Consider the following 11,441-nt stretch of genomic DNA (forward strand, 5'->3'; position numbering starts at 1 on the left):
GATGTATGAGAGTTCCAGTTGCTCCATATCTTTGTCAACATTTATTGTTTTAGCCATTTTAGCAGGTATGAAATAATGCTGTGATTTTAATTTACATTACATTCTCCTGATAATAATGTTGAGCACTTTTCATATGCTTATCTCACATTTGTATATCTTTCATGAAGTGTCTTTCATGTCTTTTCCCATTTTAAAATTGGATTGTCTTTTTATTGTGGGTTATTCTGTGAAATCTGGATACAAGTCCTTTGACAGATATATGTGCTATGATTTTTTTTTTTTTTGGGGGGTAGACTATGGCTTATTCACTTTCTTATTGGGAGTTTTTGATGAGCACAAATTTTTATTTTGATAAAGTTCACTTTATCAATTTTTTTCTTTTATGGTTTTGTGACCTCAAGGTCACAAAGGACATATTCTCTTCTAGAAGTTTTATGGTTTGGGGTTTTATGTCTGGTGGATCATAGATGGTCTATGAGCCATTTCAATGGTTTTAGGCTTTACAGCTATAGTTTGGAGTTTTACATTTAGGTATATGATCCATCGCAAAGTAATTTTTGTGTACAGAATGAGGTTTATTTCAACATGGATATCCAGTTGTTCCAGCAACATTTGTTTAAAAAGATTTTTCTTCACACATTAGGTTGATTTAGCATCTCGGTTGAAAATCAACTGACCATATGTGTGTGTAGTTATTTCTAGACTCTCTATTCTCTTCCCCACAATATTTAATCATTATTGCTCTTCATATTTTCCAGAAAATCTGGGGTTCTGTCTGATATAAACTCTCTTTTATCTGAAGGAGTTCTTTTAGCATTTCTTCTATCGCGGTTTTTCTAGAGATGAATTCTCTCAGCTTTTGTCTATCAGAGAATATCTTTATTTTACTTTTATTTTTGAGGGGTATTTTAGTTAGATATAGAATTCTGTGTTGACCTTTTATTTCTTCTTTCAGTATTTTGAAGAAGTTGTTTACTTGTCTTCAGGTCTCATTTGTTTCTGGTGAGAAGTCATCCAACATTTTTATTGGTTTACCTGTCCATAATGTGGGTTTTTTAACCTCCAATGGTTACACCTACTCTTTATCTTTGGTTTTCAGCAGATTACTATGATATATCTAGGTATATTATTCCTTGTATGGAGTTTACTGAACCTCTTGATCTTTGTTGATGTCTTTCATTAATATTGGATATTTCTTGGCCATTATCTCTTCATTTATTTCTTCATACTCTCTCATCTCTCCTCTCCTCCTGGGACTCCGATTACACATATATTAGATGATTTGATATTAACCTACAAATCTCAGATGATTTTCCCTCCATCTTTTCTCTTTTTGTTTTCAGTTTGGATACCTTCCATTTAGCTGTCTTCAAGTTCTCTGATGCTTTCCTGTTAAACCCATCTAATGAATTCTGTATTTCTGATATAGTATTTTTATTTCTAGGATTTAATTATGTTTGTATGGTTACCATGTTTCTGCTGAAATTTCCCATTTCTTCACACATGTCATCCATATTTTCCATTAGATGTTTTAACATTTTAATAAGAGTTAAAGATCCCAACTGATAATTCAATATCTGGGTCATCTCTCATTTTGCTTCAATTGAACCCTTCCTCTGTTACTGTGGATCTTATTTTCTTGCTTTTGCACATGTCTTGTATATGTGGTTGTATGCAGGACGTTTTGTATGAAAAACAGGAGAAACTGAAGTAAATATTACTTACCTTCAAAATGGGGCATGCCATTTTTCTTTCAGCCACTTGAGTAGTGGCTCAGTCAATCTGATGTGTATTTGACCTAAAGCTTTATTGAAACTTTAGTTTGATTCAGTTCACCACTAGCTTCAGATATTTTGAAGGCAGAATCAGAACTTTTCTTTCAGTAGGGCCTAGGTTTTGGGCATTGGCAAGATTCCAGAGATCTGACTTTACTTTGTAGCCAAGGTATCAGCTTTTGGAAATGTGTGAGATCTCTCCTTTCTAGTGAAAAATGTGGACAAACCAGCCTAACTGCCAGGTTTTTTTGGATAGGGGGATGGGAGATATTCCTCTCAGCTCTTCTGTATGCCCTACCCTTAGTCTTTTAAGGAGGAATGCTCACAGTGCTGGGGGATGGTCTCTCAGCTCTCCTGCTCCACGCTTAGACTTCAAGACTGTTTCTGATGAATTTCACAGCATTCCTGCCTTGCCCCCTCATTTAGAAAGGGTATCTTGCACTTGGGAGAGGCTCCACTTACCTCAACGGCAAGGGTGATCTGTCTCAGCTCTTTTAGTATCCATCTGCCTCCCACTTTTAGTCTACTACTTCCCTGTACTTGGTTAAGATCCAAGAAGTAAGATTGGTAGGTGGATGCAGGCTTTCTCTATGGATTTGAGTCCTAGATTCTAATGTCATGCCAGCCTCCATGGGCTATTAAAATTTTGTTAAATTTCAACTGGTTTCTCTTCACTCCCCTGTGGTGGATTCCTCTGCCTGCCATATAGTTCAGCATGGAATATAAGCAGCCATGGGTCTCTTCTGTCCTATAAATGACTTAGCTCTTTCAGGAGGTTGGTTCATTTAGGTTTCTTTTTGTCCTCAGCTTTCTGAGGTGTTTAAAATATTTTAGATTTTCTAGCTAAATCTGGCCTTTTCTTTGTTTTCTAGAGTGGGAGCTATGTTCTCTTGTGATTTTCTACATCCAAATCAGAAGTGAATTCCAGGAATGGGAGTTTAAAAAATGGTTTCATTTTCATATTTTATTAACTAGTTTTTAAAATTAAAAATACATGGGTAATAAAAAGTTAAATTTTATAGAATGGTAAACAATGAAAAGTAAGTCACCTTCCTATTCTGGTTCCCCTAATCCTCTTATTCCCTCTACAGACAAATAGCATTACCAGTTTCTTGTGATTTCCTCCCAAAATTGTAATTACAAAACATGTGAATATTTGCCCCCTTATTTTTTTTAACACAAATAGAAGCATACTATATTTTATACACTTTGTTTTTTCATGTAATTCTTTTACAGGCTGTATAATATGTCTTAATATGGATGCACTTTGGTTTATTTAAATAATCCCTAATGATGGACATTTGGGGTGTTTCCAGTATTTTTTCTCACAAACAATGCAGTATGTATGCCTTTGCCCACATTCGCTGTTGAGTATATTTGTAGTATCAGGAATGGGCATGTTTAAAATGCTTCATGAAGCTCCATGGAGCTTCATATTATTTTAAAGTGTTGGCTGGACTCTCAGGAGTTGGTGATATGGGTTTTGGGAGGACTGGTTATCATAGAAGAGGCATGAGGTGCTAGAGTTGCTTGGGGAACAGATGTCAGAACAAAGCACACTGTAGACCCTATGAGAGTAGGAATGACATATTAAAATCTTTAAAATGTAGACATTCAACTGTAACTCCTTCTTTATACATATATTGGGGATGTTAAAAAGTTACTGATGTCTGATTCCTCTCCTGCCTCCTTATCTCCTACCATGGGGGAAAAAGGATAAATGATACTTTGTTTGGAATGCCTTACCCAGCTATATGACTCGAATGATCCTGATAAGCAAGGTTACATCCCAGGAGGTTTTCTAAGGGAATGAAGAGTCATGTGTTACACAAGAAATACTGTCTATGTGATTCTGAGATCTTCCCGTGAAGATGTTATGTTTTTTGAAGTTTTTTTTGTGTGTGTGTGTGTGTGTGTGTGAGAGGAAGATTGGCCCTGAGCTTACATTTGTTGCCAGTCTTCCTCTTTTTGCTTGAGGAAGATTGTCTCTGAGCTAACATCCGTGCCAATCTTCCTCTACTTTGTATATGGGATGCTGCCACAGCATGGCATGATGAGCAGTGGGTAGGTCCACACCCAGGATCCAAACACATGAACCCCAGACCACTGAAGCAGAGCGCGTGAACTTAACCACTACGCCACTGGGCTGGCCCCTGAGGAGATTTTTCTAATTACCTATCTAATTAAAGCACATTAAGTTTGGTTATTGCAATTCAAGAAAGCAACGCACTTTCTTATGAAAAAGACCACTGCACAGAAAGTGCTCTTTGTCCTAAGATCGGGTCAAAGGAGAGATTTTAAAACATATAATAATAATGGCTTATATTTATTTAATAACATAGGCATAAATAATGTCATTTATTCCCCAGAGGACCCCTTTCAGGGAGATTTTATATATTGGGAAGCACACTCATGAGCTTTCCACCATCTTCTTCCCTACGGCTCCCCATCTCAGTAACTGACTGTACTGTTCATCCAGTTGCTTTTAAAGTTAGTAACCTAGTAATCTTCCTGTGACATCTGTCTCTCTTTCCCTCATTCCCCCATCTCCAATTCTACACCATAGGAAATTTGGTTTATCTCCTAAAATTCTTGAGAATCCATTCACTTTTTCTCCATTTCATTTTCCACCATTCTAGTCCCAGTGAACAGTTTCATCATCTCTTATTTGCAGTATCTTTTAGTCTCCCCTAGATTGTCAATTCTTGTCCCCCTCTCAATTCATTCTCCCACTCATTAGCTAACATGAACTCTTTTAATGTTGACTCTGACCATGTCACTCCTTGCTTAAAACTCTCTAGTGCCTTCCCAATGCCCTTAGAAGAAAATTACTCACATGGCCTCTGTGGATCTGTACCACTAGTCTCTCCTACCTCTCCACCTATTGCAACCAACTCTCTTCCCCTTTCCTATTTCCTGCCACACTGGTCTTTCTGTGCTGCAAACTGGCCAAGCTTCTTCCATGCTCGGCACATTTGCACAAGCTCTTCCTTTGCTTTAGAAATCCTCCCTGGCCTGCCAACTTCCCCAAGCTAATGCCTTATCCTTTAGTGTCATTTTAAACATCTCTTACCCAGGAAAACTTCCCCATCCAAACAAGTGTAGATTGGATCTGCCTGTTATTTGCTCTTACTACTCTATATTTCTCCTTCTTAGCATTTACTACAATTCTAATTATATAGTTATGTTCTTTTAATTTTATTTTTTCTGTCATTGGAATAGGTAATATATCCATTTGGTACAAAATTCAAATTGTACACAAAGTATAGAGTAAAAAGTCTCTTCCCTTTCCTTTCTCTCTGCTACCCAGTTCTCCTTACAAGTAATCACTATTAGCATTTTGAATATCTCTCCAGAGATATTTTCTGAGTATACAATTATGTACATAATATTCCTCTTTATTTTTGCCTTTTATTAACACAGATGCTATATACATTTTTCTGCACTTTGTTTTTATCTGTTAATAATATATCTTTGCAGTTCTTCCATTTCAATATGTAAACAGTTGCTTCTTTTCAGATAGCATAGAGTATGGGTTTACCATAATTTCTTTACCCTCCATTATTGGACATTTAGGTTGTTTCCAGGCTTTGGTTATTACAAACAATGCTGCACTGAATAACTTTGTATATATAAAGTCATTTCCCACATTTATAGCTATAGAATAAACTTCCTAGAATTGAAAGTTAAAAAGTTATGTGCATTTTTAATTTTGGTAGTTATTGCCGAACTGCTCTCAATGTAGGTTGTACCAATTCACATTCCCACTAGCCACAGATGAAGAATGCATGTTTAGTCACAATTATGTCAGTGAAAATTTTTGTTCTTTGCCAGTGTAAGAGGTGGAAAGTGCCTCTTGAAAACTTTAATTTGCATGTTTTTCTTCCTTTCAAAGTTATTTTCATATGTTTGAGCCATTTGTATTTCTTTAGTGAACTGTTTCTTCATAAACTTTGCTTATGTTATTATTTACTGTCTGACTTCCTCACTACACTTTAAGATCCGTGCTCCGCGTGCAGGGATCCTGTGTTTTGTTCATCGCATAGTTCCTGGTAGTGAAATGAATGAAGCTCAGAGAAATGACTGGGTCATGTCATGCAGTAGTGAAGTCCAGAACTCATGTTTGATTCCAAAGCCCACACGTATTTCCACGATCACCCAGTGGAAAAACTAAGCATTTAATTCACCACACCGCAGTCCAGATAGGTAACGTAAAGCGTCTGAAGCGCGCCGGGAAGTCAGGACTGGGGCAAAAAGGCGAACAACTGCCTACCTACAGTAGCAGCCGTTTTCAAATCTATTTTACTGGAAGGCAGGAATGCAGGCCCATTGTCGGATCTTTATTTACCCCGAGGCCAGATTTCTGGCTTTATTGTGAAATCTCCTGATTTTTGAATATTTCCAATCAAAACAAGACTGCGCTCAAATGTAGCCCACCGGCAGCGAGTTTGCAAACTCGAGTAAGCTGGAGTAGGAGGCTGCTTAGGCCAGTACCTTATTTGGATAGTGACAGCCACGAAACGAGGAGGTTTCTACCTAGGACGATAATGAGGTTCCCTGCCCTGGGGTTTGGGCTTGGGGGCTGGGGCTCCCGGAAGGACGACTGAAATAAACACAAAGAGGGGTCAGGGCAGCGCCAGGTCCTCCTGGTATGGCTGGCCACTCCAGCAGCGGGGTCCCCGATTTCTCCAGCGTCCACCCAATGGCGTTGGGCGGCAGAGGTTGCCCGGGATGAAGGGAATGACTGACTGCGCATTCCCTCACCGGTTCCTTTAGAGCCAAGCCGTAAGTCAGCGCCCAATCCCTTCCCGGCTTCTTGAAGACACTGACCTCCCAGGCAAAGCCTCCGCTCGGCGATCTACTTCTCTCCCTCCTCAGGCGCTGCCCGCAACCCCATCCTATGACTTCCGTTTGCTTGGTCGTCTGGGAAACCTCCGACTTCCGGCCGCGCATCGGTGGGCGGAGCCAAGATGGCTGAGGAGGCGCTGGCGTCGGTGAGCGCCGCGGTTCTGCTTAGTGTCCCGGCCACCGCGGGGGGCAGACCAGGGCTGGGCTGGGCAGAGCAGAGGCGAGTGGCGACGCAGGCTGATGGGCGGCCTGTGTCCCACGCAGCTGCCCCTGAGGAAAAGCGGAGCGGGGTCCGGAGCGATTCGGGGCGGGGGGCGACACGGTCTGGCTCCGGGCATCTGGTCCGCCTGGGAAGGCTGAATTCTTTGCGACGCTGGGCCTGTCTAGGACTGTGGTCCCTCTTGGGGTACGGAAAAGGGAGGTTTTCATCAGAAATGGCTCTTTTTCTAGCCCCATCTTTTCTTTCTGGCAGGGTTTGGAAAGGAAGCACTACCGTTTGTACAGTTTCTGTTAATCCCTTGGCGTAGGAATTGAGTATGACAAAATCTGGAAGATTTCGGCGTCACTGGCTTCTGTCAGTGGGAGGGGACCATGTTTTCTCTGTTGTGGTTAAGTTTGGGAAAGTACTGTTTTGGGATTCAGCTGGTCTGAGTTAGGCGTTGATTAAACTTCCTCAGAACTGCTAATACAAAGTAGCCCAGATGAATTCAGGATGACCCAGTGCTAGTTATTTTTGAGGTGTTTATTCATAATTGGATCTAATTTCTTTAAAGTTCCGAGTGTGTAAACCTTGTCTACTTGTTTTAGCATTGAGTTTCAAAGCATGTTCTGTGCGTTTGTTAGAATGACTTGAGTTATTTATTCGGAATATATTGCCCTGGAAAACTTTGGAGCAAAATAGCAGTCTTTGGCTGTTTAACAACTTAGCGTTGGCTGTTAAGGAGCAAAGCCAGTGTTATCTGTCAGTGGACCTGTTTTCTTGTTTTCTGTTCTCTTTTCATTTGCAGAGAAATCAAAGTATTTTAGTGTAATCGGAAAACTTGAATATAGAGAAGGAGGTCCAAACCAAAGATTTCTGTTAAGCTATGAATTTAAAAAAATTTTTGGTGTGATTAGTGTTCTAGGTTTTAGAAATGGAAACATACCAAAGAAAATACTTCACCTACATATTCTCGAATGTAAGGTATAATGGTAACATGACGTTGCTGCAAATATAGCTCATTCTCTAGTGCTCATTGCAGGTATAGATAGGTGTTCGTGAACAGAATATGAACTTGATTTCTGTGATGGCAGAATTATCCTCTACTTTTGAATCTCTGATAGTGTTTTAAAGAGAATGGCTTTTTTGTTTTCATAAGACTTTAATACTTGAGCCTGAAGTTAACTAATTGTTTTCATTCTTGTCACGTTTATTGCTAACAGTGTTAGATTTATAGTAATTTCGTCCTTTTAAGTTACCACTGTATGGAAATTTGAATTTCTGTCCTTTTTGGAAGTAATGTGGCATCTTGTAATAAAATTAAAAGGACACAACAATCCTACTCCTAGACCTGTATCCCATCGAAGTGAAAGCAACTCAGAAGCATGTAGTCCAAGTGTATTCACTGCAGTACTGTTTATAGTGGCAAAAACTGGAAACAAAGTGAATGCCCATTATTAGAGTGATGGGTGATTTCTAATATTTCCATAGTTGGGAATATTATGTGGCCATTAAAAAGAATGTTAGAACTACATGTGTTAAGTTGGAGGGATTTCTGTGGTATACATTTTAAATAAAACCTAGATGTGGAGTCCGGTATATTGTTTGATCCTAATTTTGTGACAGAAAAAGACACATAGATCTGTAGATATGAATATGTAGATGTGGAGGAAGGAAGACTAAAAGACTTAAAACTCACAGAGAACTTTGAACAAATGCATGAGTAAGAATGCTGCAGTAAAGCCCTTGAGGTCAGGAGACATCCCAGCAAAACACAGTGAAACTAGCACAGTGCAGAACACAGGAATTCTAATATGCTACTAAAACTACTTAGAATTGTTTTAGTTCCTTAGGGAGGAAAACTGGGGATGGATATTTATATTTTGTTTAAGAATATATTATAAATGGTTTAGAGTTTTTTGTTTTTTTAAAAAAAACAAGCAAATAGCTCTGGTTTCCATTGTTTATACTTATAAAATTTTTTGTAATTCCCTAATGCCCATTGTTTGATGTATTTGTATAAACACCTTTCTTCCTGTAAATTAAAAGATTAACCCTTTCAGAACAGAAAGTAAAAATTACTACTGCGCTAGTTGATTTGGCTCAGATGTGGTGCCTAGGACATATCAATTGTTACATGAATATTTGTTAGATGAATTAATCACAGAACTACATAAAAAGAATAAAAAAAATCCATAATAAATTTATTATACATACATCCTAGCTATAAATGCAATCAAGTAGGCTAATAGAATCCTTTCCATTTCAGTGTTCTGAAAGATCTTTTGAGAATGAGACTCATCAAAGCGCTTACAATTTATTTTAATTCTCTTTTGTGCAGAAAGTGGGGTTGCTGACCCGTGAAGATGCTTTTTGAGCCTTTAAGATTCTTTACCTACTATGTTCCCCAAAGTTAAAAAAAAAAATCCCAGATCAAAAACAATAGAGTTCTTTAGCATTTTAAAAACATATTTGTTGAGGTAAAATACCCCATATTGTTTACCCATTTTAAGCGTACAGTTTGATTAATTTTAGTAAATTTATATAGTTGCACAACTGCCACCGCAATCTACTTATGTCCATCATTCCCAACAGTTCCCTTGTGTCCATTTGCAGCCAATCCCTACTCCTAACCCCAGCATACCACTGATCTGCTTTCTGTCTCCATCGTTTTGCCTTTTCTAGCAATTTCATATAGTAGAAGCACACAATATGTAGGCTTATGTGTCTTACTTTTACTTAGCATGTTTTTTGAGGTTCATTCATGTTGCATGTAGCAGTAGTTTGTTCCTTTTTATTTCTAAGCAGTATTGCATTGTATGAATATGTACATTTTGTTTACCCACCAACTGATGAACATTTGGATTGTTTCCTGGTTTTGACTATTGAGAATAATTTTATGCATATTGGCATACAGATCTTTGCGTGGATGTGTTTTCCTTTCTCTAGGAGTGGAATTGCTGGGTTGTTTGGTAAGTGTATGTTTGAAAAAAAACCTGCCAAACTGTTTTCTAGAGTGGCTGTATACCATTTTATGTTCCGATGAGCAATGCTTAAGGTTTTCAGTTTTTCCACATCCTTGATGACGCTTGGTATTGTCAGTCTTTTTTGTTTTAGCTATTCTAGTGAATGTGTAGTGGTGGTTATTGTGGTTTTAATTTGTGTTTGCCCAGTGAATAATGATATTGAGTGTAATCACTACTTATTCCTCCATAATTCTTTGGTGAAGTGTCTCTACGAATCTTTTGCCCATTTTTAAGTGGGTGATTTTATTATTGAGTTTTCTGTATTTGTTAAATCAAGATAATAAAATAGCTGAAAGAACAAATTATGTATTCTCTTTTATTTTGAGGATTAATTTTTTGTTGTGATGGAATACATCTTCTAAAAGAAGGAATAAAAGGTTATATGTAAGTTTTAAAGAACAATACTGGAAACTTGTATTCCTGCATCACAGGTTAAGAAATGGGTCATTAACAATAACTTTGAAACCTCCTAAATGTCTCTTCTTTACTGCATTTTCCTCCTTTCTCAGCAGAAGTACTCTCTTTCCCCAATTTTATGTTAATTATTATTTTGCCTTTATTTATAATTTTACCGTATTTAATACCCCTAAATAATATACGGATCATCATTAATGTTTATTAGTTTTTCAGTGCTATATAGTATCCTATTTTAGGAAATTACCACAATTAATTTAGCCCTTCTACTACATAGAGATGTGGGTTATTTCTGATTTTTTTTTCAGCTTTATTGAGTTGTAATTGACAAAGTGGGAAGATACTTAAAGTGTACAACATGATAATTTGATATACGTATACGTTGTGAAGGGATTCCCACCATCAAGTTAATTAACACATCCATCACCCTACATACGTACTTTTTTTTTGGTGAAAACATTTAAGTTCTACTCTTTTAGCAAAATTCAACTATACAATACAGTGTTATCAACTATAATCACCATGTTATACATTAGATTCTTAGACCTTATTCATCCTATAACTGAAAGTTTGTACCCTTTTACCAGCCTCTCCCTATTTCCCCCACCTCCCAACCCCTGACAACCACTTTTCTACTCTCTCTAAGTTCAACTTTTTTTCCTTCTGACTTTTTGTTGGTAAAAAGAGTGCTGCTACAAACAGGGCCAGGACAAGGGTAAGGCAAGTGAAGTGCTTAAGGTGCAAAATTTAAGGAGTAAGAGTATCTCAGCCCTGGCTATGAACATTCTTACACATTGTCTCCAGATCTAAGATTTCTCTAGAATATTCCTAGAAACGAATTGCTGGATCATAGGGTGTGTACATCTTCAACTTTTATTACTAATGGGAAACACTAAGGTGGTTGTAACAATTTATGCTTCTACCTCCACCAGTTCCTGTTGCTTACATCCTTGATATTGTTATAGTTTTAAGTTTTGTCAGTATGGTGGACACGAAATGAAGTCTTAATGTGATATTAATTTACGTTTCCCTGATTATTAATGAAGTAGAACCTCCTTGGTTGTCTCCTTTCCTTTTCTGTGCAATGCCTGGTTCATATGGTTTTTTTTGCTTTTTGGGGTTTTTTTTAAAGATTGACGCCTGAGCTAACATCTGTTGCCAATATTCTGGGTTTTTTTT

General features: G+C 37.8%; 1 protein-coding gene across 3 annotated transcripts in view; it reads left to right on the plus strand.

Moving 5' to 3' along the window:
* LOC124236121 (Bardet-Biedl syndrome 4 protein) overlaps positions 1-11,441 on the plus strand; it is a 188,120-nt gene that overhangs the window by 118,724 nt on the left and 57,955 nt on the right. The gene's annotated exons all lie outside the window — the stretch shown is intronic.

Source organism: Equus quagga, chromosome 2, assembly GCF_021613505.1.
Source record: "Equus quagga isolate Etosha38 chromosome 2, UCLA_HA_Equagga_1.0, whole genome shotgun sequence".
In the NCBI taxonomy this organism is placed as follows: Eukaryota; Metazoa; Chordata; class Mammalia; order Perissodactyla; family Equidae; genus Equus; species Equus quagga.